The 7718-nt window shown below is 43.3% G+C and overlaps 1 long non-coding RNA gene across 2 annotated transcripts; it reads right to left on the bottom strand.

Annotated features, from left to right (window-relative positions):
- Positions 1-7: 7 nt before the first annotated feature.
- On the bottom strand, positions 8-4381 carry LOC125528942. 2 transcript variants are annotated; one of them, XR_007292497.1, is made up of 5 exons: positions 3873-4381; positions 2884-3011; positions 2723-2796; positions 2432-2558; positions 8-2337 (listed from the first exon to the last, which is right to left on the bottom strand). It is a non-coding gene; the product is annotated as an uncharacterized LOC125528942 (long non-coding RNA). The 2 variants fall into 2 exon arrangements; XR_007292496.1 differs by having other exon boundaries at positions 8-2558.
- Between the last annotated feature and the right edge of the window lie 3337 nt (positions 4382-7718).

Genomic DNA, 7718 nt, shown 5'->3' on the forward strand with positions numbered 1-7718 from the left:
CGGTGATGGTCATAGTAATAACGGTCGAGGACCACCAGAAAAGGATTGCAGTGAAGCAGAGACATCACCGCCATCGCCCGAGCCATCCCCAAACCAAGGTAATGGTTCGCCATCACCACCGCCACCCCAGTCTTATTATCCACCCATGGCTCCACCTCCATTAGATTCTAGTCCTCCTACACCACCCCCACCCTACCAACATAGTGATCAATCCCCTCCACCACCGCCATCATCTAGCCCCCCACCACTAGCTCCAGCCACCCCACAAACACCTCCATATAGTTCCCCTGTTACACCTCCAAGTTACGAACCTAACTATCAACCGCCACCGCCTCCATTGAATCCTCCATCCGTTCCAACACCACCTCCATCCAGCCTTCCTGCAACACCTCCAATGTCCCCGACTAATGAGCAACCTCCTCCACCATCGCCATCATCACCATTAAGTCCACCTGCCACACCTCCAACGTACCAAGCTAACCAACCACCGCCGCCGGCACCGACACCACCACCACCTAGTCCTTCAGCAACAACGTCACCACCTGGTCCCCCTACTGGTACTAATGGATGGGTGCAAGTTCATAACTTCCGTGACACTTTGTACTGGCAAATCGCACGCTTTGCGGTATTAATGCACAAGTTGGTATACAAGAAGGAGATGACCCTTGTCGATGTGTTGTATGTGAGCATGCAGCCTTCGGGAATTGGCAACAACTACTTTCTTGAGATAAAAGCTGCAGATGAGAATAATAAGGTCGGCAGGTATCAAGTGCTTGTATGGGGTGTGCCTGGGTCAACAGCTCAGCCATGGAAAGTACTGTCGTTTAAATTTATAGGATACTAAGCACATGGTGAAAATAAGAATCTAGCTAGTAGCCATGTTTGGTATTTCTAGGGAAAAGATATATAGAATTTTTGTGGTCAATGTGCGCCTGCATGTCTGTAGATTAGTTAATCTTTGTAGCACTTAGGGGCTTGATATACCAATATATGATTCTGATTTCAACGACAAATTTTTTCGTGTTCTTATTCAAAATTGCCTCAAATTTATATAATATGGTTGGAGATATGATCATATACCTAGAAGCGTAAGCACGCTTCGCTGCGCCATTTGTTTGATGGTTACCCTGTACCTGTTAAAGTTTTTTGCTTATTTGTAGTTCACTATTTGTTAGCTCTAATATTGCTACAAGTAGTACTAGTTGTTAACATTAATCGTGCCTGCATGCTGGCAAGAAATATCCTAGGCAGTACAGCTGCATGGATGCAGCTATGAAGAGCAAAGAAGAAGGTGAAAAATGCATGTAGTATGACGGTATAGCGGGTCAAAAGAATTTGACTAGTAGTCTTTGCTGATAAGTAAGTGACTAGTTGCACAAAGAATGAGCTGCATGTAAGCTAGATGCCAAAGTCAATTTGGCTAGCCAATAAGTAAGAGAACATGAATTCAATATCAGAAAGAAAACACACATAATTACTGACAGGTTGACTCAAGCAGGACCAAGTATATGCACAAAATTAAGAGTGTCAAGAGGTTGCATTTCCATGACTTGTTTTAGTAATGTAAGTGCAAGTGCCTAACTCGGTAGCGTTGAAACTTGTACTCGGTTACATCAGCCTAGTCATCCTAGACATAAGTTTAGAACCAAAAAGGAGAGTTGAATAAGTAATCAGCAGCAGCACATGGAAAATGATGGCTATCATGCTTCATAGTTAAGAAGCAACCGTTTTCAGTGTAAATAAAAAATATTCGGCAAGAAAATGAGACGTAAAAAGGAGTATTGAAACTTCAAAATTGAAATCATAGTGATACGCCTTCTCATCAGCCAAAAAAAAACTATGGCAAATAACTTAGTCAGGTTCAACTACAGGGGAAAACCTAACCAACAGGATAGCCAACAGAGGGCACCCCAACACCTGCCACACAATCGAAAAGAAAAGCACCCACCATATTTAGCCAAAAGAATACATACATGCTGCGCCCAAACATTTAATCTTGGAACAATAATCTTATGAAATACACATGCAAGCAGTTTTTGTGTTCATAAACTTGACAGAACCTGAACAAACAAAATGATCTAGGGGGACACAACACAATATGATATCATCATTTTTGTGTTGGCGTGATCGTATTAGAAGAAAATAATTCCACTCTTCAGCCGTCTTTCAGCCTTCTAGTCAAATTATATTATATGGCAAAGATTTAAAGCGAGTCTAAGGTACTAACAGCCTTTTGGCCTGATGCTGATCTTCGGTGTAGGCACACGTATTGTATTTGCAACTGTAAGTAAACATGGGGAAGGGCAGGTGTTACCAAGAACACTTTCAGCAGCAGCTCTGAAATCACCAGAATTAAATTATGCCTCTTCCACAGGGTTAAAAATAAGAGGAAAAGCTGACCATGAGCAAGGCCTCACTACGAGGATCTTACTTTCAGATGGTAGGTAAGCAGATGCAAATGCATAATATTCCCTCCTCATGGTAAACATACAACCTTTCAGGCAGGGGAAAAAGCTTGTTCATTCACAACCTCTCAACTGGCATCACCACAGCTTACCCTGTACAGAACAAGAGTATTTTTTTAGATGATAGAATAAGAGCATTGGCAACCAGATATGTTTATACTAGCTATAACAGGGATCAGTATATATAGTTGTAGAGAACACTTTCTATTTGGCCTTGTAGCAATATCTAGGGCTAGGCACGAGTATTAAATACGTACTTCACTTGGTCACGACGACTCCAAGAAGATCAAGAGACGTGAACAAGACGTGAGCCGACTTGTGATCAGACTATCTGACATCATATAGCAAAATCAAACACTGGATCTATTATGGTCTCAAGAAAATACATGTCTTGCTTGCAGAAGATGTAATGCACTACCAGTTTTACCACCGAAAGATGCATGGTTTCAGCCATGAAGAGTTGCCTCAGATTCTTGCTTAGTGAGATCAGATGAAGGTTTTAGCTAGTGATATTCTAGATGATCCCTTGTCAATAATAGGTGGGTGCTGCAACCACAATCAGTAAAATAGTAAGCCTTAACAACTAACAATGCTGAACAGTCAACACAATCAATGGGTAACAAGCTGCAAGACTTATCAACAAAAAGCTATATCCCAAGAAAGGAAGAAAATGAATTAAATGACTGTATTGTTGCATCGTGCAGAGAACATATTTAAACAGGCATGGTAAGAATGGCTAAGTAAATATAGGAGCAACAGCGTACAATGGCTAAAACGGATGTCCAGAATAAAATGGTCTACATCTTCATACTTATTCACTTCAACCCACAAAAAGAGATACATAAAAAAAGGCCCTGCACATATAGAAGTGTATATTCGCTTAGACCTGAAATTAACTATTCGTTAAAATCCTTACTGAACAAGTATTCTGTACAAGTAAACTGAGATGTCACTTCAGCGTCTTACTCTTCCCCAACAAACAACTTAACGACCAGCAGCTTGTAACAAAACCTTAATTGTATATACAGATATGGTAGCAAGTTTTCACCATCCTGCTTGGGTACTTCCAATGGATGACCATTTCGAATGTACAATGGGACCAATTTATAAGTTGCTGAAGTTCAACTCACATTCTCCCCAACGCAAAAATGAAATACATATAACTAAAAAAGTGGCATGGTGATTGCAAAATAGTCGACAAAGAATACAATCAGGATAAAATGAGCGTACCATGTACACTATTTGTTATTATCCTAAAAAAACTACTGTGTGTTATTTGCCGGGGCCTTGACATGCCCATTTTTCACGCTAATCAAACTCAGCCGCTTGACGATTGCAAAAAGAAAAAAGAAAAGTAGCGAGTCGATGTAAAAGCATGGGCAAATTGGCGTGAAAGTAAAATTGCACCTTTTGTATGTGGTTTCTCTCGCTGAACCACAATACCATCAATTAGCATGACCAAGCGGATTAGAAGGTGTAGCCTGGCAGTGCATGGAGAGGACTTGCCATGGCGGTGCCAGCAGCGGCATGGCGACCTAGGCAGCCGAGAAGAGTTCCGGCAAGAAGGTGCGCCGCCAAGGAGGGGTTCTTCTTGGGATGGATTCCACCTGGGGCCCGCCGGGAGAGTGCAGGGAGAAGGTTGTTTCGGGGGGGCGCTCCTGGACCGGAGTGACATGCCGCAGCGATTCGTCGAACAGGTGGTGCGCGTCCTGCGGGGGTGAGCGTCCCGGAGCGCGCGTGAGTGCTCCGTGGCGGCGGCGGAAGTGGCGTGGCGCTTCCAGCTGCGTGAGGGCGGTGAGATGGAGGATGAGCGGGAGGAGGCGGAGGAGCGGCGAGGGCGGGGGCGGAGGCGGTGGCGGACATCGGCGTGGTGGAGGAGAGGCGACACACTCGGCGAGTGCGAAGTCACTCCTACATTTGAGTCTGCCTCTGTCCGGTATAGTAGTCTGCCTCGTTCATTTTGTCAAACTTTGACCGTAAATTTCAAAAGTCATTTTTTAAAACTTTTATCAAATTTATTATGAGAAAATACCGACATCTGCAATATCATAAAAATATAAAAGGATATTTCATGATGAATATAATGATACTGATATTAATGTTCATATATTTCTCTATAAATTTGGTTAGTTTAAAGAAGTTTTACTTTTGAAAAAACCAATACACCTTATGCCTTATACTACTTTGGAAGGAAGGGAGTATTTAATTGTACTAGTCAAATTTATACTCAAAATTTAATCCAAAATACAAGGGGGCTTATAAACCTGGATGGAAGGAGTACTTGCATGAACGTATCGTTTCTTTCTTCCAGAGGAAGAAAGTGATCTCACCGCCGCCGCTAGAAGCGTTTTCTTCCGTTGTCGTCCTCCGGTGGTTCCTCTTCGCCGACGATCTTGGTCATCAGTGGTGAGGGGTGTGGGGGTTGCCAGATTCACTATTACTAGCTTAGGTTTTGGACTGTTCATCGTCTTGGTTTCGGCGACGACGATGACAGCGTGGAATAAAGATTTTTCATATCCTACCCCGACAAGATGGTCGGTCCTATAGTTGGGGATGGATTTGAAATCCAATCTGTTCAAGCAAGGATGGTGCGGCAGCGGCGACATCCTTGTGGTGGACCTGTGTCCTCGGCCTCCGCCGTTGCGGCGGCGTCTGCTTCAGCATGAGCACGGAGCTTGGGAGGTAGTCCAAAAACGGATGCAGATTATGGTCTGCATCGGCGGCATCTAGAAAATGGTGGATCATGTGCTGAGTCTGTGGTGCGTGGATGGCAGGTATGTTCCTCCTCCGATATCTTAGTCATGTGAGGGGTGCCAGATCTGGAGTTCGATGGCGTATACGGGGCGTTGCCTTGGTCCGATTCATTCAACGGTAATGGTTTCATCTTTGGCGAGCCCCAGCAAAGTTGCATATCAGCGATAGAGCCACGTCGAGCTCGGGTGTGGAGGTGATCTGTCATGTTTTCCTTTGGTGGCTATGTATTGTGGTAGTTTCAGAGGTGATGATGGGTGTTGGTATCAAGCTCAGAGGATTCTTATAATTTTACTTCTTAACTGATATTCCTTTGTGTAAAGGCTAGCGTTTTATTGTCTTTTCAGATTTATCAGGTCGCTATGTACATGGCTTGTACTATGATGTTTATAATATAAATGAGACACATATTATCATGAAAAAAAGAGTACTTGTATGTCTGACTTATGTCGATTATATCCCCTCTAATGAAAAATAAATAAACTACTCCAACTAGTGGTAACTGCTAGAGTCTTCGTGTATCTACATTTATTTAAAGTGAATTTTATGTTCAAGTATATATTTCAAAATTACATGATTTGTGGTACTTTTGTTGAAAGGCACTAAAACAGATTGTTGTTCCCTATTCTCAATTAGTTGAAGTTCTGAAAAGAAGCTAGAATTTCTTTGACAAACTTTTGAAGTGTTTCTTGGCCTATCACATTTTGGGCATGCCTTTCGCGTTCGGTGGCTATGGCTTTACCGTACCGACAATTTGTGACCATGGCATAGTCTGCAACTCCAGCATAATATCAAGGTCCGAGAGCTCTTCTATTCGGCGACTATCAGCTCTGTGGGTGTCGGTGCATCGACATTATTCTGGGAGGATGCTTGGATCGATGGCAAAGGCATTCGTGAGTTTGTGCCGATGACCTTATTCCTCAACCTCCTCGAACCACACAGTCTCGCACTATGCGTGAAGGCATGTCCAATCATGCATGGGTCCGAGACATTCAAGGTGCCATCAGTGCTCTCTGAGCATCCATGGTGCAATATATTGGACCGTGTTTGGTCTGTATTATTCCTCGCATTTGTGGCCTGATTCAACCTCGCTGAGCTACTACATGCTCAGTGTCATGTTTTGCACTTAGCTTGGTTTCTCGTAAAACCCGAACCTGCATTAGAGGCAAACCACTAGCACCGTGTTTAGTTGCAAGCATCTAATACCAGATGCAACATGATGGTGGTCGGCTATGTTAAGACATGCGGTATGGTAACCTCTTGTTCGATTGGTGAGGCTATTGATTTCTACTACACAACCTTCTTCTTGTAGACGTTGTTGGGCCTCCAAGTGCAGAGATTTGTAGGACAGTAGCAATTTTCCCTCAAGTGGATGACCTAAGGTTTATCAATCCGTAGGAGGCGTAGGATGAAGATGGTCTCTCTCGAGCAACCCTGCAAACAAACAACAAAGAGTCTCTTGTGTCCCCAACACACCCAATATAATGGTAAATTGTATAGGTGCACTAGTTCGGCGAAGAGATGGTGATACAAGTGGTATATGGATGGTACATCATAGTTTTTGTAATCTGAAAATATAAAAACAGCAAGGTAACTAATGATAAAAGTGAGCGTAAATGGTATTGCAATGTGTGGAAACAAGGCCTAGGGTTCATATTTTCACTAGTGTAAGTCCCCTCAACAATACTAACATAATTGGATCACATAACTATCCCTCAACATGCAACAAAGAGTCACTCCAAAGTCACTAATAGCGGAGAACGAACGAAGAGATTATGGTAGGGTACGAAACCACCTCAAAGTTATTATTTCCAATCAATCCATTGGGCTATTCCTATAAGTGTCACAAATAGCCCTACAGTTCGTACTAGAATAACACCTTAAGATACAAATCAACCAAAGCCCTAATGTCACCTAGATACTCCAATGTCACCTCAAGTATCCGTGGGCATGATTATACGATATGCATCACACAATATCAGATTCATCTATTCAACCAACACAAAGGACCTCAAAGAGTGCCTCAAAGTTCTACCGGAGAATCACGACGAAAACGTGTGCCAACCCCTATGCATAGGTTCCCATTGTCACGAAACCCGCAAGTTGGTCACCAAAACATACATCAAGTGGCACGTGATATCCCATTGTCACCACAGATATTCACGGCAAGACATATATCAAGTGTTCTCAAGTCTTTAAAGACTCAATCCGATAAGATTACTTCAAAGGGGAAACTCAATTCATTACAAGAGATAAGAGGGGGGGGGAGAAACATAAGATCCAACTATAATAGCAAAGCTCGCGATACATCAAGATCGTATCATCTCAAGAACACGAGAGAGAGAGATCAAACACATAGCTACGGGTACATACCCCCATCCCCGAGGGAGAACTACTCCCTCCTCGTCATGGAGAGCGCCGGGATGATGAAGATGGCCACCAGTGAGGGTTCCCCCCTCCGGCAGGGTGCCGGAACAGGGTCCCGATTGACTTTTGGTGGCT

Source organism: Triticum urartu, chromosome 1 (genome assembly GCF_003073215.2).
Source record: "Triticum urartu cultivar G1812 chromosome 1, Tu2.1, whole genome shotgun sequence".
In the NCBI taxonomy this organism is placed as follows: Eukaryota; Viridiplantae; Streptophyta; class Magnoliopsida; order Poales; family Poaceae; genus Triticum; species Triticum urartu.